Genomic DNA, 26,556 nt, shown 5'->3' on the forward strand with positions numbered 1-26,556 from the left:
CCTAATAAATGAAGAGGTCTCTGATTGCTTGTTTGGAAAGCTTGTCTGAAGAGCACAACTGTGTGTACTTGTAGCCCACGTGCTTTATACCTCTGTAGAACTGCTTATAATTTTGTGACAATCTTAACTGCAGTTGAGAGATCTCCCAGGCATTTTTAGATGATGATATTGATCTCATTTGCACCGATCGCTGTGTACGAAGTGGAGTAATATTATCTGTAGACGCAAGGTTTTCATCCTTCTGCTTTCTATAATTCAGTAAATAAAAAAAGACCAAATCACATGAACCCCCCAGGTCCCACACACCTGCCTACCCAGTCAGGGTCTCCAGGCCTTTTTGTGCTTTCAAAAGTCCTATGTCACACTTCTTAATGAGGCCAAGAACAAAACTGAAACCCAGATCTTAAGTACCCTGAATGTTTGATGTATCTAAAATCTTTTAAATAGGAGCAGGAGAGCCCAAGTCTATTATGGATGTCATCATCATGATATATGTGATGATGACATCCATAATGCACTTGAACTCTTCCTCGGTGTGTATATATATAGTATATTGTACATATACACACATACCAGAAGTGTTGTGCTGGTGTTCAAATGGGCAGAAACAATAGTTAATTGACTGCCTTAACCCTAGTCCTGTTCTTCATTTGTTCAGTATTTCAGTGGGATCCTGGGCAGAGCTTAGATGCATTTTTACCAATTTCTCTTGCACTCTGAACTGTGACTTGCCCAATGTAATGTCACTAGCAGCCAAATCACTATTATGTCCATCTGTAAATCACTGGCATATATATATTGAATAATACTTCAAGAAAGATTCATTCACTATTAACTTTTCTGCTCCTGCCACTTGCTGTAGCTCTATATTTCCCATATTTTCACTAGATTTTGATCTGTGCTATGATTTTGCGTCTTATCCCATAGTTATTTATTTCCTTGAATAATTTCTTCTGAAAGGACCTTATCAAAGCCTTTTGAATACTTAAGTAAATTATGCCCACCAGGTTGCCTTTATCTATTCTTTTATTAAAATTTTCAAAGAATCCTACCCGTTGCTTAGGGCATTCTATCGCTGTTAGTCACTTGTTTCAACCCAAGCAGTAGAAATGATTTTTTTTTCTGTTACAAACAAATGCCAACTTCACTCATGCCCCACACATCTCTTGGAGTAGTTCACACAAAATGGATACAAACCCTTTTTTTTAGCTATTCTGTAATTAAAGTAATTGATATTTTATAGCCCAGATATAGACATTACACACAAATGGGTCTAAATGATGGAGAATTGTTCTAAACCTGTAACAGTACAAAAATTCAGCATGCACAGACTGGTCTAAAAATGATGGATCCCCATCTAAAATAGATCTGGTTCGATGTGCACTTAAGTATAATTGATTTAGGTTAGATCAGTGAATTAAACTGCTATGCCAGATCAACTATTGATTCAAATTAAATCTCTGTCCTTCAGCATCCCAGCCTCCTTTGCAACTTCCCACAATCCCCTACCCTTTGCAGGGAGGTGTGCTAGTGCTCAGTCTCTATTTGGCTGCTCCAGCCAAGTGCCCAGGAGGCCCTGCCCCTGTGTGTTCCCTGGGCCAAGCATGCATGCACCATCTCGCCCCCCCTCCAGTACTCCTCCCGTCTCTGGCCATTTGTCAGCCGCAGGCAGGCGGCAGGGGCAGGGGAGGTGTCTGTGTGTCTCCTGCACAAGTCCTAGGACCTGGGCCCCCACACCCTGTCACAAAGCATCCAATGACGTACACACACACCTGCCACTGAGCCCAGGAGAACCCCCACGCTTGGGCGCAGCCCCACGGATCCTGACCCTAGCTCCCGCCCACCCAGTCAGGGAACCCCATGTCTCCAGGCCTTTTTGTGCCTTCAAAAACCCTTTATCACATTTCTTAATGAGGCAGTAGAGCCAAGAACAAAACGGAAACCCAGATTTTAACTACCCTGAATGTTGCACGTATCTAAAATCTTTTAAATTAAAATATATCCTTACTGCGTGATTTCAAAATGGAATAACTGATGCTACTGATGCTTTAGGTTTTCGATACTGTATGTTCAAATGCTACCAGAGTGTTCAATTCCAAGCTGGTAGCGCTCGTGGAAGCTATTTGTCTGACCATCCTTGTCTGATAGAGCAGGTATCATATAGGCAGCAGCAGAGGAAGAGCCTCCATCAGTCTATTCCTGTGTGTCACTCAGAGTCATGATTTATAAGCTCTGATTTGTTGTTAGTGCTACTGCCATTCATCTCTGGGTAGATGAACTCAATCCACCAGCATCAACTGAGAGCAAAGAAAATGAAGGTGCTATAGAGAATAATTATTACAGGATAAAGTTGTGATAATAACTAACCGTTGGGACTGGTTGGCAATGCTATGGATAGACTTATGTTGGCATGACATTGAAAATGTACGTATCCATCTTTGAAGATGTACATGTCCATGAACATGTCTGTTTTACAAGTCTGTCAGTAAAGTACAGCAAAATTAGAAAAGTTTCAGGAAAGAACAGGAAAAATGAGTAGTATTGCGTGAGAGAGCATCTCATTTCCATAGAGATTAAAAGACCACCATCAAGATTTTCAAATGATTCGTGACTTCTGTGCCCTAATTTGTGGGTAACAGATCTGAAATGCCTTAAGTAGTTTTGATGTTCAAAAAAATGCTGAGCATCTGCCTTTGAAAGTTAGGTACCTTTTAAGATGTCCAGTGCGATGAACTAAAAATTAATTCAAAATTGCTGACTTTTGAAAATCAGGCCACAGGATCTATTTAGGTGCTAGAAGAGAAAAAGAGAGGAGCTATTGATCAAGAAAAACAAAGCAGTGAATGTAACAGATTTTCTCAGTATGCAAACACAGGAAACTTTTATCAAGTTAAAAACAACAGATGTAAAATGGATTACAGTAAACACTTAAAAATTACAGTGTATACTTAACCTTTCAAACTCACTGGCACTTGATGTTATTGGGCTAATGGCTTAGGTAAATTGAAAAGGGGTTGTGAATATATTGGAATAAAATAGCATTGACCTTTAAAATAAATGAAAAATTGCAAGGATTATTAAATCTCATGCTATAGGGCATAATCTGTGAGTCTGTCATGATTGAGTTTAAAATTTACTTCCTACTATAGGATGGTGTGATTGACTATGTGAGGTTAGATATTACAACCTATCTTTCTGTGAAATGTTAAATATTGGCCATTGTTAGTGTTCAGCATCAAGGCACTAGAGATGTCATTGGTCTAATCTGGAATGACAGTTGCTATGTCCATAATAGGCAAAAATTTGTATGTGCATGTGGAGGTGAGAGGAACATTGATTGCGTCTTTCTGCAAGTGTGAATGTAAGGACCCTGACTCACCATTCATTGCCAAAATGGTCATTTCTACAACCACTTTGCACAGTTGCAAAGGAATACGTGAGATGGATGTCAGTGGTGAAACTGAACCTGAGATATGAGGAGGTTCAGCTTTCAGTCATCTGGATGAGTTCGATGTGTCATTAACATTAATTGATCATTCAAGATCACCAAGAGATCAAAGGCAAAGCATTAAACACATTTAGCACTAATCAGCCGTGTTTGGAAACTTTCAAGCTTTTCTTAGTCATAAAAGCTAACAGAAGTTTAGCAGGACTTGCTGGAGAACTTTTTATTGGGCATATTTGCATTTCTTTCTACCAAAACTAGATGATTCTGAATTTGATTTCAGGAAACTAATGATGTCTGGAGGTAAAAATAACCCTTTGAGCGTGGAATCTTCCTGCAATTTGCTAGCTCTATTTATCCTTCCTAATATCATGGCTGCAAAAAAAGTACTTTGTGTTTCTTGGATTGAAGACACTATAAAAGAGTATTGTTTTATTATGAATTTACCATAGCGCTTTAGGGCAAAAACCTTTCAGCTTAGTCCACCAAGCCTAATGATTTACGGAAGATAAAAAATGGGTTTGAATATTATCCTCCATGGAAAGATAAAGACTTTTCATTGGCTGCGCAAATCACTGACCTGTTGTAGGATGGCTGGAGTATTGTAGCAGTGATGGTCCCGGAAACGCATGTGAGATAAAGGAATTTTGGTGATAACTTTTTACTGGACCAATTGTAGGCATCAGCAAAGACTTCATTCATGTTTTCACATGGTTCTCTACTTCAGGGATGCATGCTATCAGTAGTCCCTATTCCAAGACCATTGCAGATTCATGATCAATTATTTCAAAGGGTTTTTTGTTTAAAGAAAAGTTTGGTTTTTTTAATGCAAAGGCAAAGAGAAGTTCTCTGGTAAATACACAATACAGAAAATGAGAGCCAGCTGGTTTTAAAAGGGTTTCTATTTCTGTGTCTGTGACAGTATCTGTTGGCATGTTTATGATCACATTATTGTGCACACGTCTAAATCTAGCTAACCAATTTATACGGGCAAAGTGGGCATGATTGCAAGTTGAGAGAAACTAAAACAGGCGGGTATGGTGACAGAGACAAAGAATGAGAGTTAAGGATAAAGGTAAGACAGTGGTGGGTACCGGGGATTAGGGGACGTGATGGGATCAGTGGGGAAAGTATATCTCGGAAGAAATAGGCTACCTTGAAGTACTGGGTGTAGCAGAGCCACAATCTTAGTAAAGCTAATAAGTCCTGGCAGAGGACTGCCGTAATGTGGTTATACAGTTTTTGGTACTTAAATGGTGGCAGGATTGCACTGAACCATGTAGACATACTAGGACGGACAGGAGTCCTCAGAAGAGATCAGTTAAAAATGCTGTGCCTTCTTGCAGCACCCTAAGTGCAAAAACTTCATAGTCATTATATGCATGTTCTGTTTAGGAACAAGAAGCCTGTACTTCTGCAGCACATGATTTCTTTATCCAAGACCACAACCAAAGTTCACAGAGAGTATTGTCTACTGGCATGGGAGGAAAGTTAATTTCTTTGCAAAGTTCTACTAGCACTATGGGGGTCTGCTCCTTCCTCTGTGATTATAAACCCGTACGTCCTATGGTTTGGCAGTTGAAATGCACCAGAGGAAAAGCAAGTTAGGTGTTAATCTCACGTGATTCACTTTATTGTCATGCTGCTCTGCTTATATTTTTAGCCTAGTGTTTGTTAGACATGCTGCAAAACTGAAAGAAGAGAAAACAAAACCAAAAAATTACTCCAGACACCACCTGGAGTTAATCAAGTTAACTAGCAAAGCTATGAATGACCAACAGAAAGCAGGATCCAAATATCTTAGGTGACTAAAGCAAATGTGACCTATAAGATTGTTATTTGCCCTGCATTATGTTATAGGTGAGCATGTTACATAGCAGTCCAAACAAAACACAAGAAATTACAGTACAAACAATCAGACCAGATGCTGCAGTGAGAACTGCTGGTTGTACAGTCCCGTGAGCACTGTTTTCTAAAAACCAAAGGTTCATAGGCTCCAGGAATTGCATTATGGCTAGCTCTCAGATCTCACATTGATGAGGAGCCCTAGATAGGCAGAGATGGCTAAAATGCTGGATCTGAACCTTACAAAAATCCGGATCCAAGTCCCAAAACAACTTGGAAACTGTAAACGCTCTAACCAGTAAGGCTAAGAAAGGGAAATGTATTCCAGCTTTACCCTTACAACACCTAAAACCTGTGGAAGAACTCTCTTTCTCGTGAGCTTGTGGAAGTCATTCTTAGTTAGTGATGTGTCCCCAGGTAGGGGCTATATTTGACCAAGAGGAGGAAGCTGGGTGGGTTCTTAGCCTGATAAAGGGAAAGAAGCAGTGTTGAAATTTAAGACCCTTCTCTTGGAAAAGAAGGCTGGTTCCTCCCTTTCCAAACTGAAGGAGAGGACATGAAATACAAGCCACTTGTCCACAATCTCTCATTTGGAAAGCATTATCCTCTTCTAAAGTGCAGGGAATTATATTTGCCATTTTGGGGTTTTCCTTTACTCCCTTCACAGTTATGTCTTTTGAAATCAGTAAGAACGCTACATCCTGGCCAAGTCTAACTGAGATAGGAATGAGCACAGACATAATACATGCATCCTGTTGCTTGGCTAGCTGTAGTCCTGCTCAGTGAAGACATGCATGTTTTTCAAACACGTTGCTTCTCGCATTTACCCATTATCTCTCCTTTTTCTGTATCCTATCGCTGAAGGCTGATGCTGCACCTAATTGCCCTGTCACACTGCATGACAGCTCAGAGTGCGACCCTTAAATCATTGCTGCTTAGAGCGGCTGAACTTCATTATATGTGGGGTTTATCGTTGTAAACATACACTCCTTTCTCCCTTTCTTGGTGTTCTTACTCAGAAAGTACCCGACCACTATTTTTCATCTTTCTTGTCTTTGTGTCTTGATTTACCCAGTCTGTCCAGTCACAGAAGTAACATTGAGGCCAGCTGAAGGCCTGAAAGGGAGCAATCTGTGGCTATAATGAAGAAAGAAAAGTTGTAAAAGACCATATCATACATAGGGCTGTGTACTGTAATGGTGCTATAAATATCATCCGCGTCTGCTAATTATGAAATGTGGCAATTAATCCCTGTATTATGGGAACATAATTTTTAACAGCTGGAAGAAAATAAAAATTTTAAGGGCAAAGAAGAATCGGCAATACAAAATAGACTTAATTGCTTTTGTCCTAGGTCCAAAATTATCAGTTATGGAATAATAGCCATTTATTTAAATTAATACACTTTGTAAATGTTTTTACATCTTGTTCTCTTCGGTGGCCTCCATAAAAATATTAAAACTTTTAAAGGCGTATTGCAGATATGATGATAATGCAGTGACATATAAAAGAATAATGGGTTTTGAGTTGAGTAGCATCGTAGAATGATTGAAACATAGAAAATGGGGGTTGGAAGGGACCTCGGGACGTCACATCTAGACCAACCCCCTGCTCAAAGCAGGACCAGCCCCGACTAGAACATCCCAGCCAAGGCTTTGTCTAGCTGGGTCTTGAAAACCTCTAAGAATGGTGATTCCAACACCTCTCTGGGAAGCCTTTTCCAGTGTTTTACTACCCTCCTAATGAGAAATGTCTTCCTGATATCTAACCTAAACTTCCCTTCTTGTAACTTGTGCCTATTGCTCTGTGGTGGCAGATGACTTGCTATCATCTGCCACCACTGAGAAAAGTCCAGCTCTACCCTCTTGGGAACCACATTTCAGGTAATTATCCTCTCTGTCTTCTCTTCTGCAAAGCAAATAAGCCCAGTTCCCTCAGCCTCTCCTCATAAGTTATGTGCTCAACCCCCTAATTATTTCCTTCGGCCTCCATTGGACTCGATCCAATTTGTCTACATCCTTTCTGTAGTGGGGGCCCCACAACTGGACGCAGGACTCCAGATGTGGCCTCACCAGTGCTGAATAGAGGGGAAGAATCATTTCCCTCTATCTGCTGGCAATGCTTCTACCAATGCAGCCCAGGATGCTATTCACCTTCTTGGCAAGAAGGTCACACTGTTGGCTTATATTCAGCTTATTGTCCGCTGTACCCCCCCAGGTCCTTTTCTGCAGAGCTGCTGCCCAGGCAGTGAGCCCTGCCTCCCTCCAGTCTTTACTGGTGCATGGGATTGTTTTGCCATAAGTACAGGACTTTGCACTTATCCTTGTTGAACCTCATGAGATTTCTTTTGGTCCAATCCTCCGATTTGTCTAGGTCTCCCTGAATCCTAATCCTACCCTTCAGTCTGTCTACTACTTCCCCTAGCTTGGTGTCATCTAGAGATGTGCTGAGGGTGCACTCTGTGCCATCTTCCAGGTCATTGATGAAGATATTGAACAAAACCAGCCCCAGAACCGACCCCTGGGGCACTCCACTTGATACCGGCTGCCAAGTAGACACTGAGCCATTGATTACTACCCTCTGAGCCTGATGATACAGTGAGTTTTCTATCCACCTTATAGTCCATTCATACAACCCATACTTTGTTAGCTTGCGTGTGAGAATGTTGTGGGAAACCGTATCAAAAGCCTTGCTAAAATCAAGGTACACCACATCCACCAGTCTTCCTGCATCCCCAGAGCCAGTCATCTCCTTATAGAAGGCAATCAGGTTGGTCAGGCATAACTTGGCCCTGGTGAATCCATGCTAACTTCTCCTAATCACCTTCTTCTCCTCCAGGTGCTTAGAAATGGATTCCTTGAAGATCTGCTCCATGATTTTTCTAGCAACTGAGGTGAGGCTGACTGGTTTTTAGTTCCCTGGATCTTCCTTTTCCCTTTCTGAAATATGGGCACTATATGTGCCCTTTTCCAGTCATTTGGGACCTCTCCCAGATACCATGAGTATTCAAAGATGATGGCCAGTGGTTCTGCAATCACATCAGCCAACTCCCTCAGCACCCTCAGATGCATCCCTTCCAGCCCCATGGACTTGTATGTGTCTAGCTTTTCTAAGTAGTCCATGACCTGTTCTTTTACCACTGTTGGCTGCTCATCTCCTCCCCAAATTGTGCTGCCAGGTGCTGCCACCTCAATAGGTGGTTGATCACCTCTTCGTAAGGGAAGTCTCCTCGGTAGCCAAATCTACCCACCAATCACTCCACAGTACCGATAATCCACCACTCCCTCAGACTCATGACGTTCTCCAGTCAACATATGACAGACAACGCCACACGAATCATGCTCTCTCACCCAGATGCACAATTTCACTCAAAGTTGCAATGGAATCATCTCATGAAGACTGTACCTATCTCTCACATACCTTTTATATCACACCGATCAGTGTCACTCCAAACATACACCAATCATAATGCGGTGCACACATCTCATCTGCCTCTGCACTCATTACTCTCACTTTGCATATGGCATTCCATCTATCAGATAACGCTGTCTCAGGCAGTTTTCCCACTGAGAATGATATGCATTGCACAAGTCCCAAAGGCATTAATAGGTCAATGATGTTCTCGAGGTGGAAAGTGCAAATGTTTTGAAATCCTCTTGTCAAAGTGCACATGCTTGGGAAAGGGGGTTATGGTCAGGAGTCCCTCTTCAACAGCTCCTGCCCAGGCCCTTTCCCTTGACTGGAAGGATTGAGGAGAATATCACCTGAGCCCCCATCCCTCTTACCCTTGCACTCAGAGCCCTGTATTTATCTTTGATCTGCTTTCATCCTTTTGATCAGTGCATTGCCTCCTATCTTTTAGAAGCATTTTTCACTAAGAGCTGGTTAATTTCTTTGCCTTTTCCCCCACTTCTGATCAGTAACAAACTTACCAAAAATGCAGTTTGAATACAAAAGTCCCAAACAACTAATCTGTATGCATGTGGAATCAAACAATTTTCAATAATTCAGATATAAGTGAGGAACAGTATATCACTACAGGAAAGGCTATACTTGGAAAAACTGTTTATCTGATTTAACAAAAACAGCCCACAAGATTCATGCAATTATGGCCAAACCTCCTTTGTTGTACACCAAACTCAATTGTACGCCAAATTCAATTAATGCTATAAACTTAAATTAACATTTAAGCAGTAATATCTACCCTGATTTGTATCCCACTGGTTGCAGTTTTGTTAAACAAGTTTGTCAGAGTAATTTTGCTCAGTATTTTCATACTTGGAAACTTATCATTCATTAAAATGATTATATGCATATGACAAGAACATTGTCATTGATGCAGTTTGTCTGCTTGACATAATTTGAGAACTAGACTTTGAACACACGAGTGCAATTTATATTGTGTTGGCTTCTTGTCAACGTATGCGACAACATAGCTTACATAAAGTTCATTGTTACCATACTACTTCAAAGCTTTCAATAACGTGTTCACTATATTGCAATAATTTGAATAGCAATATACTAACACTTCTTAAAGAAGTGGTCTGGAGACAATAAATAAGAAATGCTCAGTCTGAACAGGTAACTTGTGTTTTTAAGATTCCCTCTGAGGTCCGAGTTGGACCTAAACTAGAATATCATTATGTTACTCCCTTTAACTTTGACTTTACTGCTTGATCACCAGTCCAATTATTCATACACAGTACTTCCAACCCAAGCAGGATAATTTTAATCGTATGTTAAGGTCTTTACTGCTAAGAAGTTATTTTACTCTAGCTGAATTCTTCTCTCACGTCTCAGCATTGCAGGTTTCAGAAGCAGACGTTTGGGAGAATGACAGCAGAGTCCCTGCTTAGCCAGATCCAGTGGTCTTCTGCTGTCTGTCAGAAATTTCATATCCTCAGCTTTGCATGAGCTCAATGTGTAATATGGCAAATCTTCAGTAAGACGAGTGCTGCAGACAGTAATTGGCATTTCGGTGACTGAGTTTGCTACAGCGCAGGCTCGGGTTTTTTGATCTTTCAGTTGTTGGGCAGGATTGGTAGTGAATAAAATGTTAGTGTTTTGATTCCCCTTTTGGGGAGGGAGGCTTCTCTTCTAAGACCCCAGTTCAACATCTGCCTTAGAGGAATGTCCAGTGAAGTCTTTGTTTGGTCCATGATCCCGAGAGAGAGGATCTGGGGAGAACTGTCCCATCTCCCCACATGATCTTATTTGTTCTTGCCACTGTCTTGCTTTCCCGTGTGACGTGTCCTGTTTTAAGCCCTGTATTCACCCATTGCCTCAGCTCTGCCTCTATCCTATTATAGTTGTGCTTCCTCCCAGGCTGTCCCCATGCATCTGTGGTAGGTCCGCAGTCTACATCCTAGCCATCTGCCACAATCCTGCTTCCTTCATATCACCTCTACGATAGAGCCTGACTCGGTTGTCCCTTCCAGAACCCTGGTCCTACCCTGCATCTTCCTGGCAGAGGCCTGCGTCTCCCCGCCAGCTCAGTATCCTACATGCAATGACATAGCTTTAACCCTGGAAACTGAACCTCAGACTTAACAACAGCACAACTTTGGTCTTAGAAATCTGTAATCTGTTGCCATCACCTAAAATTTTCTGCATTAAGACTGACTCTGGAGAGAAGAATATTTTCACTGTGTATTGCTGTATGTTGGAAACATATTGGTTACAGATGGGAAGTGTCCTAGTGCATTGAAGTAATGTGATGGGCAGATTTTGAGGCATGTGATTTGAAGCCGATCTGCTAATCAGACTGGCATAACTGGTAGTTTTCCTGACTTTCAGTGATTGTGTTAGGAAATGTGTTCTAGTAACCTTACTTTGGAGGTTAATACAGTTTTCTTGTGTGTAAACTGCATCACAGCAATGATTACATGAGGTCAGAGGGGAACGCAGCCTTATCTGTTTGCTACCATGCTATCCCAGCTGTGTGGGCTGGAGAGCTAGCAGTTGTGCTGATTCTTCAAACTGAAGCTGTCCTTCTCAGCAGATAAACTGAGTCCAAGCAGCAGTGCACGAGTAGATTTGATTTCCAAGGCTGTCATGTAACGGTAATGGGAATGATGGCCAGTGATACAACCACACATTAAAATCCATGAGACAAAAAAAAAGATGGAGGGAAGAGCCTGTCCCAGTTCCATGAAAAGGAAAATCTAAGGAAAATCAAAAGGAAATCTAAGAAACATTAACTTTTGTATCCAACATGGATGTGCTTCCTTCCATGACCTAAGTGAGAAAATGTTGCATACATTTCTACCTTTTGCATCTGCTGAGTAGGTTGTAGGTTTATTGACTAATATATGGTGAATAGAAGGTAAATAGGGATTTATCATACTGTCTCTCACATACTAGAACCAGGAACCTAACATGCGTTTGATAGATGATGGGTTTACAACCAACAGGAGGAAGTTCTTTTTCCCTTAGCATGTAATGAACTTGGGAGACTCATTGCCACAGGGTGTTGTGGAGGCTGGTAGGTTAGCTTGGTCCAAAAAGGGACTGGATAAATTCATGGGGGGAAACATCCATCAGTAGATATTGAAGATGATAGGTAGAGGCGCAGTCTCTGAAACAGGGCCACTAAACCTGTGAATTCTGGAAGACAGAGTGGGAAGAGGGGTAAAGGGTAGAAAACTCTGACATGGCCCATTTATGCTCCCTATCACATCCACTCTCTGCCACTGAGAGACAAGATACTGAGCTACATGGACCTAGGGTCTGACCCAGTAAGTGGCAGCTCTTATATTCTTGCCAGCAGGTGCTTCCTGAGCAGGTGTGTCTTCATTTTATAAATACAATTTAAATCTGACTGCAGCTTGTCTTGGTTCCCGATGCAGACACTTAGTCTTGAACTCTTGGTTCCCAAATGAGTGGGTCCTTCTGACATGCCCATTATCACAAAGAGGGTCTTTAATAGACTGGGATTATACTAAAATAGGTTCTGCATGCTAATATTAATGTAAGTGGCAGTGTGGCTAAGATAAGGCTTATCGGTAGTTAGAGTTGACATACTGCTTCAAAGCTCTCAGTAAGGTTTTCTCCTCGATGTTGTTATCTATACTAATAGAAAGCATTTGCAGTTTGGTGTGGATAACTTAGATTTTGTTTTCCGTGAGCTATAATGTTTCCCGCTATGAATCGACACAACAATTGCCACGTCCAGTGGAGTTATTGGCTCAGAAAAATGATGCCATGTCTGTGCTTCCTTTTCTGTCTGTTTGGACTCTTAGCCAGGCTAATCCGTTCGATAATGGAATGGTAAATACCGCAGTCTTTCTTTGGGCCAGATTCTTAGCAGAAGAGTTGCACTGACGTATATCCACTAAGGATCTTACCCACTATACAAAATGAGTCTCTTATGCTTTGTTAAAACCTTTCTCATTACAGCACGTGGTAGTAGTACTGAATAAGCAGGGAATATATTATTCAAAAGGGAAGGAGAAACTGTCTACCATTCATAATATTATACAAAATATATGGTGTTGATATTTAATGGAGAAAGCTTTACTCCTAGCCATTCTACTGCTATCCTGGAAGTATTTAACAGATTTATAATTAAATCAAAAAGTAAAAAAAAAATAAAACCCCAAACCACACAGGCCTTGTTTATGTGCCCCATCGTATTCCTTCATTATCTGATGATTGCTACACAAAAAAGCAAGAACTGGATGAAGCGCTCTGAACATTTTTATGGTTGTTTGTTAGTTGGGACAGTATTTGACTATGTACTGCTTATAATTCACAACATGAAGCCTGTTCTTTGAAGGATTTTTTTTCCCTACCAAAATGTCATCAGGTAGTAGAGGAGGAAAAAAAATACTGAACTTTTGAAATAGGGCATAGCATTTGAAAAGTGCATATTTTTAATATCCCTAAATTTAACAGGTTTCAGGGGATTTGTTTGGTGACAGATTTTGCTTTATGAGCACTTAATATGCACAGAAGGCTGCTAAATTAACATTTATCAGATTCTTGCATCATTACTCTGATAAGAAATTGAAAAATACTAAGGCAAGTAAGTCCCTTTAGCAGGAGGGAAAAAAAAAACCAGAATTGAAAAATAATTGCATGGCACCAGAGTGGTGGCAGATTTTAGCTTTGTGCCACACCTTAGGATATGAAATGAGGTACCTGAGCTAAACAGCAGTAATTAAAGATGAGTGGGGGAATAATTTGTCATTTTGATTGCAGTATTGATCTAGATTCATCTGTTTTCTAAAGTGTTGCTATCAAGTTATTTCTCTTCTCCAATATGATGCTTAATGAGTCTGTGTTAAAGTTATGAAAACATGAAATGAGAACTGAAGACAGGAGCTGTGGCAGTGCTGTAGTGTTAAATACATGAGTGGGGACAAGCCAATATTACTCTTTCATTTCCCTGCATTATATGCTCATCACCACTTTAGAGCATTTGGCTTGTGACTCCTGTTTCTCATTGGGCACGTCTACATGTTCATTAATGAGCAGTAGTTACTGTGCATTTAGTTTAGTACTTGCTTAATGAAGTACTAACTAAATGCACAGGAATACTGCACAGTAGCACCAGAGCACAGTTTTTTAGTAACACTTACTGCGCAGTAGCCTAATACTATTGTACAGTAGCATGTTAGCATGATTTTTGCCCGGCACACTGCTGCGCCATGTTATTAGGCTACTGCGCATTAAGTGTCTGGTGTAGACATGCCCATCCAGTACTAAACCTGTTTACAATTCTATTTACCACTTACCAACTGGACACAGCTATTGAAATGTTTCACAGCTTTTTGATTAGAATCAGCAGGTAGGAAGTAATTTTCTTAACAAAGAAAACTTGAGTTAGGACCCAAACCTTTTATTTTTATTTTTTAGTTATTCAGCACTTAAGGAAGGCAAAGGGAAAGGGGAGAAATAAAATTGTTCCTAGTGCTTTCTTTTCTGCCCTGTTGACAATGGAAATAAGAAACCTTGGAAAGAGAAAAGCAATTTTATGGCAATTTCTATTGATAGGAGCCACAACTAAATAACAGTTACCTGCTTGATCTAGAAACTGAGGCTAGTGACAGGAACTATAGGTTTTCAGCCTGGACAATTCACTTAACCTCTCTATTTTTTTTCATCAATAAAGGAAGACAACTATAGCAGCCTCTCAAATGTTGTGAGGCTGAATTAACATTCCCTGGTGCTGTGGGCCTTTAAATGAAGCATTTAGTGGAAATTTGAAGTATTGTTAGGAAGGAAAGGATGAGGTACTATTTAAGGCATAAAATCTAATTTTTTTTCCTGACTTTTGTCCACAGAATCTGAGAAATCCAATAAAATCTAAGTCATAGTTAGGATTGCAGAAAAGTTTCCATTCCTTAGCGCTGCCCCCCCCCCCCCCCCCCGCCCCCCGACACTTTTAACTTAATAATGAACTTGTATTTTTAGGCTGAAATATTCCATGCAGACAGACATTTTTCCCCAGAGGTTTCAAATAACTTTGTACCTTAACTCAAAAAGAAGCATGTTGGTGTTCGTGGCGAGGGACAGAAATTGCACATAAACCAGTATAAGTGATGGGAAATGGGCTAAAATCTGTAATGCAACAGAAGATCAGTGTGCACAAACTGCTTTCAAAATGACCAAAACTGGTTTAAGATAAACCTGGATGGATGTAGTACCAAACTTACTTAAAACTGATTTAGGTTAAATCAGTTTATTGCACTTCTGTCCCAGATCCCTTCCAGATCCAAGTCAACTCACAGTCCCCCCAGCATCCCAGAATGCTCTGCACTTCCCCTGCAAGCCCCCCTCCACTCCTGAGGGTGGGCAGGCTAGCCTTGGCTCCAGCTGTCTGCTCCATCCCAGAAGGGAGGCATGCTCAACACTCCCAGCTTTTGGCCTGGGCCACTGCAGGCATGTGGCTGTGCTTCCAGAATCAAAATGAATGTGTGTTCACTTGCTTATCAATCCAGTTGACACAGTTTCAACTAACCTGCAAAGATTGAATGGATTCAGCCTTGGGCTTTTTGATTGTCTGTACTTGGCCTGTATGTAAAGGTGAGAAATGAATTCAGAAGACTCATTGCTTCACAGCAGGTGCATCTATACAGGGTGCTAAAGGCGCAGTAGACTATTGTACTGCACATTGGTGCAGCAGGCAAAAACCATGCTAATGTGCAGTAGAATTAGTTTACCATGCATTAGTGTCACAAAAAAGTGTGCCCCAGTGCTATTCCTCAGTAGCACCGATTACAGCGCATTAAGTGATTACATGTACTAAAACTTAATGTGCTGTAATTATGGTGCATTAATGAACATGTGGATGTACCCAATATGAAATAAATACTTGATATAGGATTTTTACATGACTTCAGAGTCAATGGGACTTGGTTTAATAGATCCTATTGCCTTTTAAAGCATTAGGTACTTTTGACTGCACAGTTAACAATTTAACGTGAGAGTTATCTAGATAATGTGTGGTTCCTTGCTTTTGTATGCTGACATACTCTTCTTCATATGAATGATAGCCTATCAGTATGAAATGCTTTCAATATAATTTTAAAAGTTAATTGGAAAAATAATAACATATGTTTAAAAAAAATCCAAATGTTAATATTAACCTTTACCAGGATGAGCAGTGACTCACAAAGCCATCTGTTAAAAATTAAAGCAATAATATATATTTTGGATCATGACTATTAACTTCATTTTACAGATTTTTACCCCCCCTGTTTTTTTTAGAAGCCTCTTACTGGCTTAGGTGAGAGCTCCTCCCTCTTCTTTCCTTCAAATGGCAGCTTTTTCCTTGAAATAACTTGAAAATCAATTGTTAATTCTATTTATTATTATTCATTTTTGCTCCAGATCTGTCCACAGGCTGGCTCAGACGTGAGAAGGGCAGGGGAGTCTGTTGAAAGAGGGCCTCGACTTCTGTTTGGATTTCTGTTTGCTATCAAACAGAGATGGACACATTTTTGAAGAGTTAACCACTTTGAAAGATACTCTAATAATGTAATAGGAATGCAGCTGGAACTAGTACTAACTTTCTTTCAAAGTTACCTTCACATGATGCATCCCTTTTTTCCTCTCCAGAAAAACACGTTGCCAGTTAAATGGTAGTTGAAGGTATGAAGTGGGTTGTTTTCTACTTTCTGCCCTCATGCACTGATGCAAGCCTGTAATAACTCTACTTAATGTTATGAAGTCTTTCTAAACATGTACCAGTGAGAGCAGAATTCAGCTCATAGACTTTATTGTAAGTCATGGGCACTTGAGAGCAGACTTTCACCTTTGAAGCTGTTTTTATGTTTTCTGGGAAGTGTATAGTTAAAAAGTACCTTATTTTCCTTCCTTGGTTCTGTGAATTTGAAACGGAGATATTTGTAGTCGGGGATGGGAAATCTACAATCTAAAATAAAGCACACTGCTTTCCACACCCGGATGTCAGGCACACTGGGATAAATATGAAGCGGCTCTGCTGAAATCAATGGAGGTACTCCAGTCTTATTCCAATGGAAATGAGAATTGAATTTAGCCAATAGCCCATGAAGGTACATTGGCAATTTTAGAAAATAACATGTGATGGAAAGTCCCCACTAGTGAATATACATTTCTAACCCCCCGCACTCGCTTAATTTAGAAAAAATGAAAGCACTTTTAAAATTTGAAGAGTCTTTCCTTGGAAACACCTGTGGCTTAATTAACAAAGGCAGCCAATTGTCTGTTAGATAAAATACCATCAGCACTTTACTTCTAGGGTGATAAGATATACACTGACAAGGTATTTTATGAGTTGTTCCAGAGTGTCAGCTTCAGATGGATTAAGTTGACTTGTAAAGGACAAGACTGTTATATTTATTCTTCTCGAACAAAGCACTGTAAATCCATCCCTTGCATGTTGGAGGAAAGATTACCATAAATGAGAGAACTTGTTGAAAGTACTCAATAGAAAACTAAAAAGATGAGCTTTATCATCAGAACATTCAAATATATTTAAAAAAAAAATAAAAACCTGTTCCTGTTAATGAGTCCTGTTTAAATGGAATTAGAGCTGATCATATTATCCAACCCAGGAACGTCCGCTGTGATATTGTTTGAATTTTGTCTAGAATACTGCAATAAAAATAATCTCTTAGAAGCTCATAAGAGGTAAAAATTTATATCTGGTAAGAGCTCACAATATAATTATACTGCCAGGCAAGTGGTTAGTATATTATAAATTCTGTATAAAACTAAATATGCATGAGTCTCCTAATGAAATGCAGCCACTGAGACCCATTGTGAGGAGATGGACTGAGGAAAGACATTAATACTCTGTTTGGGTCAGATTTACAGAAGACTTTCCCTTCAAGTGAGTTGCCTAACTTGCTTTTTTAAAAAAAAAATCCCAGTAGGCACTTAACTGCATCATTAGGTGTTTAAATACCTTAGTGAATCTAACTATTTATCTTCTCAACAGCACAGTTTATATACAGGGCCAGATTCAATTCTGTCTATTTGCTGTCTAAGTGTAATCCTAGTCTACTTTGCTTAAATCCCTGAAAAAATAGTCATGAAAAAAATAGGTGGGTTTTCCTCCTTGAGGCTTTTTGTGAATTAGCCTTAAAGTTAAGAAGAACAAAAGCTGACATGTTAATGGCTGTTAAGGATTTTTTTGAGTGGCACATACTTGCACTTAGATGCTTAGATGCCTACATGTCTCTTAAATGGCTACCAGGCAGAAAAAAAGATTTGGGCCCTTGTGTTCAAAGGTACATAATTGAGCAACACCCTTAGCTTGCAGTTGAAGCTCCAAATTTCAGTGATGGAGAAAGTTGTTGAAATTCGTTCTTTCTCTCCTCTATCTGAAGTCAAGGTGGAGTTCAATTAAAATAAATAGGTGACCTTGTGCTCAGAGTTCTAGGTATGATTCAGTGAAAAAGATCCATGTTTTTTCCCAGAGTTGTTCCCATGTTGTAGCTAGTTTGCAGGTGTAACAGCAGTGGAGATGGTGGCATGCTCCTGAGCCATGAACAAGTCTGCTAGTGACTAAGGCCAGGTACAGACATTACACCTTTACCAGAATAAGTGATCAGAAGCCAATCTATACCCATAACAGAACAGAAGTTTAGCACACATAGACTGGTTAAAAAATGGCAGAACCCAGTTTCAGATTTGCCCCTCTCATCAAAGGGTGAAGGTATGTTCTGTTCACTACTGATCTAAACTACGCTGTTTACAAAACAACCCGCATAACTTAGCCTAATGGCCATATTGCACACTAAGGCTAGGGACAGAAATTACACATAAACTGGTATAAGTGATCAGAAACCAGTTCACATCTGTAACACAACAGAAGTTCAGTGCACATAAACTGCTTTCCAAATGCCTGGAACCGGTTTAAGATAAACCTGGATGGATGTAGTACCAGACTTCACTGATTTAGGTTAAATCAGTTTATTGAACTTCTGTCCCAGATGCCCTCCAAATTATTAACTCATAGTCCTCCAGCATCCCAGCATGCTTTGCACCTCCCCTGCAACCCCCTCCTCTTACGGGGTGGGAGGGATGGGCTAGCCTTGGCCTAAGCTGTCTGCTCCATCCTAGCAAAGAGGCGTGCTCTAGCACCTTCAGCTTCTGGCCTGGGCAGACATGTGGCTGCATTTCTGGAATCACAAGTGAAACTCTGTTCACTTGCTTATCGGTTCAATCTATGCGGCTTAGACTAACCTGCGAAGATTGAATTGTTTCAGCCTTGGGCTTTTTGGCCCTCTGTATTTAGCCTTAGGATGTGTTAATTGCTTTTAAAATGTGAGTGTCTATACATGCAAGCAGTAAAACATATGCTAAGTGTGATTGTATTGTAGCAAAATAACAACTTTTTTGTGGGAGGAATATTTCCAGATCATGTTAAGTAACACATGCTTAGCTCTCATTGATCTGCTTCATGGAGATGATATGAGCAATCTGACTTTGCCAAGGCATCCGTTCAATTGTAAGTGACACTAGCACCAAGAAGGACTGATTCTCAAAGGTCCCCACGTCTCTCTTGGCTTATAGTCGGTGTACCCTGATGGGGTCATGGCACCAGGGCATTCTTGGGATCCAATTCTGCTTTTTCTTCTCTCTGAATTTTAACCCCCCCACAAGCTCTCATCTAGGGCTCCACCTCCCCTTCTCCTGCTCTGGTTTCCTGCCTATTCCCCATGGAGTGGTGTGGCATGGTGCTGGGGGAGCCTCGGCCTGGGGAGCTGAGTGTGGAGACTGACACGGCACAGAACAGTAGGGAGAGCATGGGGGAGCGCCCATGCACACAGTGCAGTAGGGCATACTTGTAGCCCCTGCTAGCATTGCCTGCACAGCTTCCATCCACCAGCAGCTTTAAAGTCAGACAGCCTTGGTCTAGCAGTTTATTTAGGTTCTTGTTCTGCAGTTATCACCATGTAAAACCATGAGAGTGACTTCCTAGTGGTTAGAAAGTATACCTTATATATAGTAAATATGGTATGGTACTTGTATGTCTCCTCCTATTCTGTACTTCTAAACTCACAACCTTCCTTTTTCAATGCTAGCTAAATTTGTGAATTGGAGGACTGTCACATAATGTAAAGCTTTGAAAATAAAGGTAGGCATGGAATAAATAACCTATCAACAGTTTAAGTAACCACTCACGCTGCATAACCTGTTGGTTTAACAGCCATTTGCAAATTTTTCAAAAGCATAATTGTTTTATACTGGATTCAATATGTGTGAAAAATGTAAAATTGCATGTAACACCTTATTCCGCCAAGAGCTAAATATTTTAAATATAACTAAAAAATGAATTTGTGTTGGAATCTGCTCCATAGATGCTAGGAAATCTATTAGATGGAAAGTTATATCTGAAATTGACTCAATAGATAATTAATCATGATTTCAGAATGGGATTAAGGAGGTTGGAGAAGTTTTGACTGAAAAAAAGTAATTATGTTGGTGGTTTCATAGTGCTGCATTGAGAGGCATTAGGAACAGATAAGAGTGGCACCTTTAGGAAGGATTAGCAAGAAAGGGCACCGTATACACGTCTCATTAATATTATAGTTTGGAATGCAAAATTATATTGAAAACACGGCAAAGTTTAAAATCGGTTTACAAGCTCCTTCAAATCCAGGAACTTGATTCTGCTTTTTTTACAACAGAGTAAACCCAGAAGTACCATATTTACTCAGATCTAAGATGAGGGTTTTTTTCCTATTCAGCATGGGGTTAGGGAAGGTAAAAAACATTCATCTTGGTTTCTAGCACTGAGCCAGAGTAAGCGGCTGCTGTGGGCTCTGGCCAAAGCCAGAGCTGCATCTGGAGCTGGCACTGCAGTTGTTACCTGCTCTGGGCTGGGGCCAGGGTGGCTTGTGTGGCAGTGTAGTGGTCACATGGTGGAGCGGCATGTGCTTTGAGAAAATTTTATAATTTTCTGTGTCTAGAATCTAATAATTGCAGGATCATCTTAAATTCTAACCCACCTTGGATTTGGGTAAATATGGTAAATTCACTGGAATTCTAAGATTAGGATTCTGAATAACAACTTTTTCCTCATAGGCCTAAATATCATTTTAAAAATAGGCAATCTAATCTGGAGACAGCAGGAGTAAAGACATGGCACGCAAACAAGGTTATGTGCATCTGTGTGGCAAGAACTGTACCATACAAGTATAAAAGAAATGGTGGTGGGATTGGAGAAGTGTCATATTTCTCCAATCCCCAAAGGTAGGTGGGGCATACTGAAGGTCCCACTGACCTGCCCATTCTAAGTCACATCATTTACCATGGTAATGATGGCCATATTACCATTGTATGATAAAGAAGTAATAATAAAAAAGGATAAGAACAGGTGGTTTTTTTAACCTTGAATTACGTTTCATTTGTTGGTTGAGTATGTTAGACACACATCGTGTTTTGATGTATGGTTTTTCTTTGTTTTATTTTATGCTTAGAGGAAAAGGGCAAGATGAAGAAAGGAAACCTCTCAGAAATATGTGATAGCTGCTGTGAGAGATTGTCGTTGGTCCTGTGGAGTGAGAGTTGATTTTCTTTCCACTGGACCATAACAGCTCCTTTTCAGCTATTTCACTTCATTGGCAAAAATTGTATTTAGGTCCTTCAAAAATGAATTGATGACATTACAAACCAGTGCCATCTATTGTTTAAATACATATTTTGACAAGCGATGCTGCTAACTGCATTGCTTTCACAGGGAGTGCATTATTGGTAAAGTACCGGTCTTGATACATTTGCATAGTAGCAATTTTTCAAAGTTACAGAGGCAATAGCTTATTCCAGATAGATTTGTTAAAAAGTCTTCCATCCAGAATTATTATCACCAGCAGTGAGAAGTACACTGTTTTTGACAATGAAATGAGTTCTTAATCCATTCAAATAACTCAATTCATGTAGCATACTGACCTTGCAGATCAGAGTTAAAGGCTTTGCTATAGTTCAGGTAAATTAAACCTGGCAGCCTTCGCATACATATCTCTTGTTTATGACTGGGTGTGTCTACATGTGCATTAGATCCAGGAGCAGTTTAATCATGAGTAAACACTCCAGGGCAGGTGTCTACACATGCAGGGAAGCAGGAGCAGATTTGCTGCTAATGGCAGCAAGCTGCTCCCACTTCCTGGGGCCGTGTAGTAGTGGGCCCCTGCTACCCCCAGGGGGAGCTCTAGGCTACCCTTGGGTGGTAGTCCAGGGGCTGGCAAGGAGCATTGGGCCAGGGGGTAGCTGTCTTCTGGCTAGGACTGGGACATTACTCCTTGTCCTCGGGGACTAAATGTGATCTCCTGAGGTCCCTTCCAACTTACTTTTCTATGGGTTTTATGTGGGGCCCAAACCAAAATCTGGTGTGACAACATCCTGAACCTTGGGGAAATTCTGATTTGAGTCCAGATGAGACTCAAAGCCAAGTTTGAAGCTTTGCCCCATTTCAGACCTTTTTAAAATACACCAGCATTTAGCACTCCTGCTCCAGGATATCTGGCTGTCCTTCAGAATTGTTTGTGGAGCCTCTGGCTACTCAGTTAATTTCTGGCTACTAAAATGGTGAATTGAATTTAATGGTTTCAGATTTTCCTCAAAGGCTCATGAACTCTTCTTTCAGTGTATGGCAAGTGTGTGGTCCTGGTCTTAACACCCTTTTTGAAGGACTTAGGTGAAATATGCATTTGTTGAGGTTTGGCAAAAATGTGCCTGTTTAACAGGGTGTCTATACACATGCTCCAGGGTCAGGAGGGCAGGGGAGAGGCACTGTAATTAGTGCGGCTCCAAGAACCCCTTTAATTAAAATGCCTACGGCGTCGCATGTATTCAGCATCCTGTACTTCAAAATGGTGGTGGGGACGCTTTAACTAAAGCTCATTCAATAAGCTTTAGTTAAAGCGCCCCCACTGCCATTTTGAAGTGCAGGGACACTGAATACACGTGACGACAAGGCTGCCAGAGCGCGATATTTAGCATGCTCCAGCAGACTCTATTAATCGAATCTGCTCTGATGTGTACTAATTAGCACGTGTTGGAGCAGACGTCCAGCTCATGTATAGGTGCCCAGAGATCCGAAGAGCGGACATTGCTCTGTCTAAATAGTTCTTGGCATCAGTACTTAGCATGACATTTTCATGACCAGCTTCTAATACTGGTGTTATAGCTGCAGTGTGTCCAAGTCTGAATATGTGAGGCAATCTTTTTAGACCCATTGCTAAAGCAAGATATTTCGGGCATGTCTGTACTAAACCTGCAAAGGAGGTGTGAAAGCCACCCTAAGGGCATCTGTCTGCCAGGTGCTCTCAATCTCAGTAGCATTTGTCATTAGTTGGGAGAGGAGAAAGGGACCAAGCAGATTTAAACCTGGGAAAATTTTGCAGCAGCAGTAATGTGAAGCTGCCTATGTATTTGCCTCTTGTGTTGGAGTCCATGCCTCTCAGAACTGCGGGGCGTTTTCACATGATGGGTGGGCTCCTTTCTGCCTCTTGTAGCTACCTTATAGGTTGCATACACTCCCTTTGTGTTCCAGTAGCCATTTTTATGCCATGTCAAAAACAAGCCATGTCACGACTAAACACTTAATCGCATATGTTTTACCCATTTGGAAGATGTGTACACTTCTTGGGTGTTTATAGACGTGCTCTTGAAGGCAGGAGAGGGCGTTTTAATTAGTGCAGCTCTGAGAGCCATGCTAATTAAAGTGCCCAGTGTCACGTGCATCAGCGCCTCTGCACCGAAAAATGGTGGCAGGGGCACTTGAACTAAAGCTTTCTAAACGAGCTGCAGTTTACAGCGCCCCGCTGCCATTTTTCAGCATGGGGATCCTGATACGTGTGATGCTGGAGTCTACTGGTGTGGTAATTACCATACTCCAACAGACTCAATTAATCGAGTCTGCTCTGACGTGCTGTAATTAGTGTGTCGGAGCAGCCTCCCTGCATGTGTATAGGAGCCCCCTATGTTTTAGGCATAGCTACTTGAATGCAAAAAGCATAAATCAGCTGAGGCTGTAGGAGGTGTTGGATTCACCTCTCATTCTCCTTTTCTAATTTTTTTTTAATAGTCATATTTTAATTCTCTAATCTTTTTAGTGCCCCATATTCATGACCTTCTTACACTTGAATACTTGTATTTTGTCCACACTGGCCATTTAATAGCCACTGCATTTGTAGCTGGATGCTACCATTAACCGTTAGGCAATGGTTATTTTTATTTTTGAGCACTTCCATATTTCTCTCTGTCCTTTTTGCCTGTGTTGCTTTATGCTGCTTTGCTTCAGGCAGCATTTTAAGACCATTCTAAAATGTTCACTGATGAAGTCTAGCATTATTGTTTTTCAATTAGGCCTTACCTAATTAGGTTATAGCTCCTATTCCTTAAATGATATTTTTTATCTGTTTAGTGCTGATCATGTCTTTTGTGTTGCATAAAATGACAGTCTCGGGTAATTAACTCTTTAATATATAGTGAAGGGAAACAGCATGTAAATATTTCCCCCCAGCATGTAGGTCACTTAATTCCTCCCACTTACAAGTTAAAGCTCTCATTGGGACTGACTTGTTCTTTTCACAGATCTTTTATGATTTCTATGATCATTTCATCCTCAAATTTCCCTTTGAGCAAGTAGCCTACAGCAAATTCATACTCCATTTCTTACCATTAATTTTATTTTAGACAATAATTCTACTCAGAGTTCCTTGAACGTCCTCTATGAAAGTGCTTCAAATCCACATCTTCCAACGTAGCCCAACTTTACTGTCTTCTCCATTTCTTTTATCTTTTGTAAATAGCCCATAAATGTGTTTCATATTTAGCTCTTATCAGTTGTCCCATGAAGTATATCAACTAATCATTTGTCCATTGTGCTATCCTCCTTTTGTCACCGTGCTTCTGTTTCTCATTTATGTGGAGACACTCTAGAAGTGCGTTATAGGAACCCTTTTATTTTAAATCAAATGTCTAAAGCATTTCTGTTTAGATGTTTGTCCTTTTTCTACCTGGCCACATGTCACTGAACTAGTTAGATTTCTCCTTGCCCCACTATATTAGGTTAATTTTCTGCACGTATTCAAGGGAATTGCTGGATTACTACCTCACTAGTACTGATGTAAATTGTTAATAACACCATTGAAGTCTGGGAGATTCATAGATACTAGGGTCGGAAGGGACCTCAACAGATCATCGAGTCCGACCCCCTGCCCGGGCAGGAAAGAGTGCTGGGGTCAGATGACCCCAGCCAGATGCCTATCCAGCCTTCTCTTAAAGACCCCCAAGCTAGGGGAGAGCACCACCTCCCTTGGAAGCTCATTCCAAATTTTGGCCAGCCTTACTGTGAAGAAGTTTTCCCTGATATCTAGCCTAAATCTGCTCTCTGTCAGTTTGTGACCATTGTTCCTTGTTACCCCAAGAGGCACCTTGCTGAACAGAGCACCTTCGATCCCTTGCTGTGCCCCCCAGTGAATTTGTAGGTGGTCACAAGATCACCTCTTAGCCTTCTCTTGCGGAGGCAGAAGAGGTCCAGGTCCCTCAGCCTCTCCTTATAGGGCTTGTCCTGGAAGCCCCTGACCATACGAGTGGCCCCCCCTCTGGACCCTCTCGAGTCTATCAACATCATTCTTGAAGTACAGCACCCAAAACTGGACGCAGTACTCTAACTGCGGTCTGACCAATCCCACACAGAGGGGAAGTATCACCTCCTTGGATCTATTTGTCATGCATCTGCTGATGCATGGTAAAGTGTGGTTAGCTGTGCTGATGATTTCATCACACTGACGACTCATGTTCATCTTGGAGTGCACTATGACTCTGAGATCCCTTTCCGCTTCTGTGCTGCTGAGAAGGTCACTCCCCACCCAGTAGGTGTGCTGCATATTGTTGTGCCCTAAGTGCAGCACTCTGTACTTGTCCTTGTTGTACTGAATCCTGTTGTGTGCTGCCCACCTTTCTAACCTGTCCAGGTCTGCCTGCAATCATTCCCTACCCTCCGGAGGGTGCACTTCACCCCACAATTTAGTATCATCTGCAAACTTGGACAGAATACACGTCACACCCGTGTCCAAGATGTACATACAAAGGTAAAATTAGTGAGAAGGCACTGGGAAATGTAAATTATTTGCTACTGGCCAGAAGGCCCAGATATTGGGAGGTTTTTTTGCCATTCTAAGTGTAAGGGCAAGTGACTTCAGGCCCTTCTATTTTGCAAGATTCTGTTGTATGGAAGATAATGAGCCATGGGCTATAACTTAACAAGACTCTGCTTTAACTTTTTCCACTTCATGCAATCTCAGTTCTAACAGGCATGGACAAAATGTCCTTTAATTCCTTCAGGACCTTATCAGAGTCAAGTTGTCCTTGAATTCCCGACTGATTTCTGAGCTCTTTCACTTGATGTACAAATCATAGACATACCAATAATGAAGGGAGAGAGCCATGACCAGCAGGGAATGCAAAGTAAGTAGCTCTAGTAAGCTGAGAGGTTTACTAACATGCGTAGTGTTACTATAATGGTGCGTAATTTCGTTGCTTATAAGCAGTGCAGATTGAGTCGTGGAAGAGAGCTTCACTCTAGCCACAGAGTTAAGGCAGGAGTATTTCCCACTGCCCCACCATCATGCTCATAGCTTTTCCAGTAAATGGTGCAGCATGGAAAAATCTGTTGAACTGCGGTGCTTTTATTCTTTATTAGTCTGGTAAGTTCTTCCTGTTGGTAACATTTTTTTTCCCCCTGAGACTCTCAAAAACTACAGCTATTGGGGTGTAGAGATGGTTTTTTTGTGGTGGGGGAGTGACAGGACAATCGTCTG

The sequence above is a fragment of the Alligator mississippiensis genome, chromosome 8 (genome assembly GCF_030867095.1).
Source record: "Alligator mississippiensis isolate rAllMis1 chromosome 8, rAllMis1, whole genome shotgun sequence".
NCBI classification, from domain to species: Eukaryota; Metazoa; Chordata; order Crocodylia; family Alligatoridae; genus Alligator; species Alligator mississippiensis.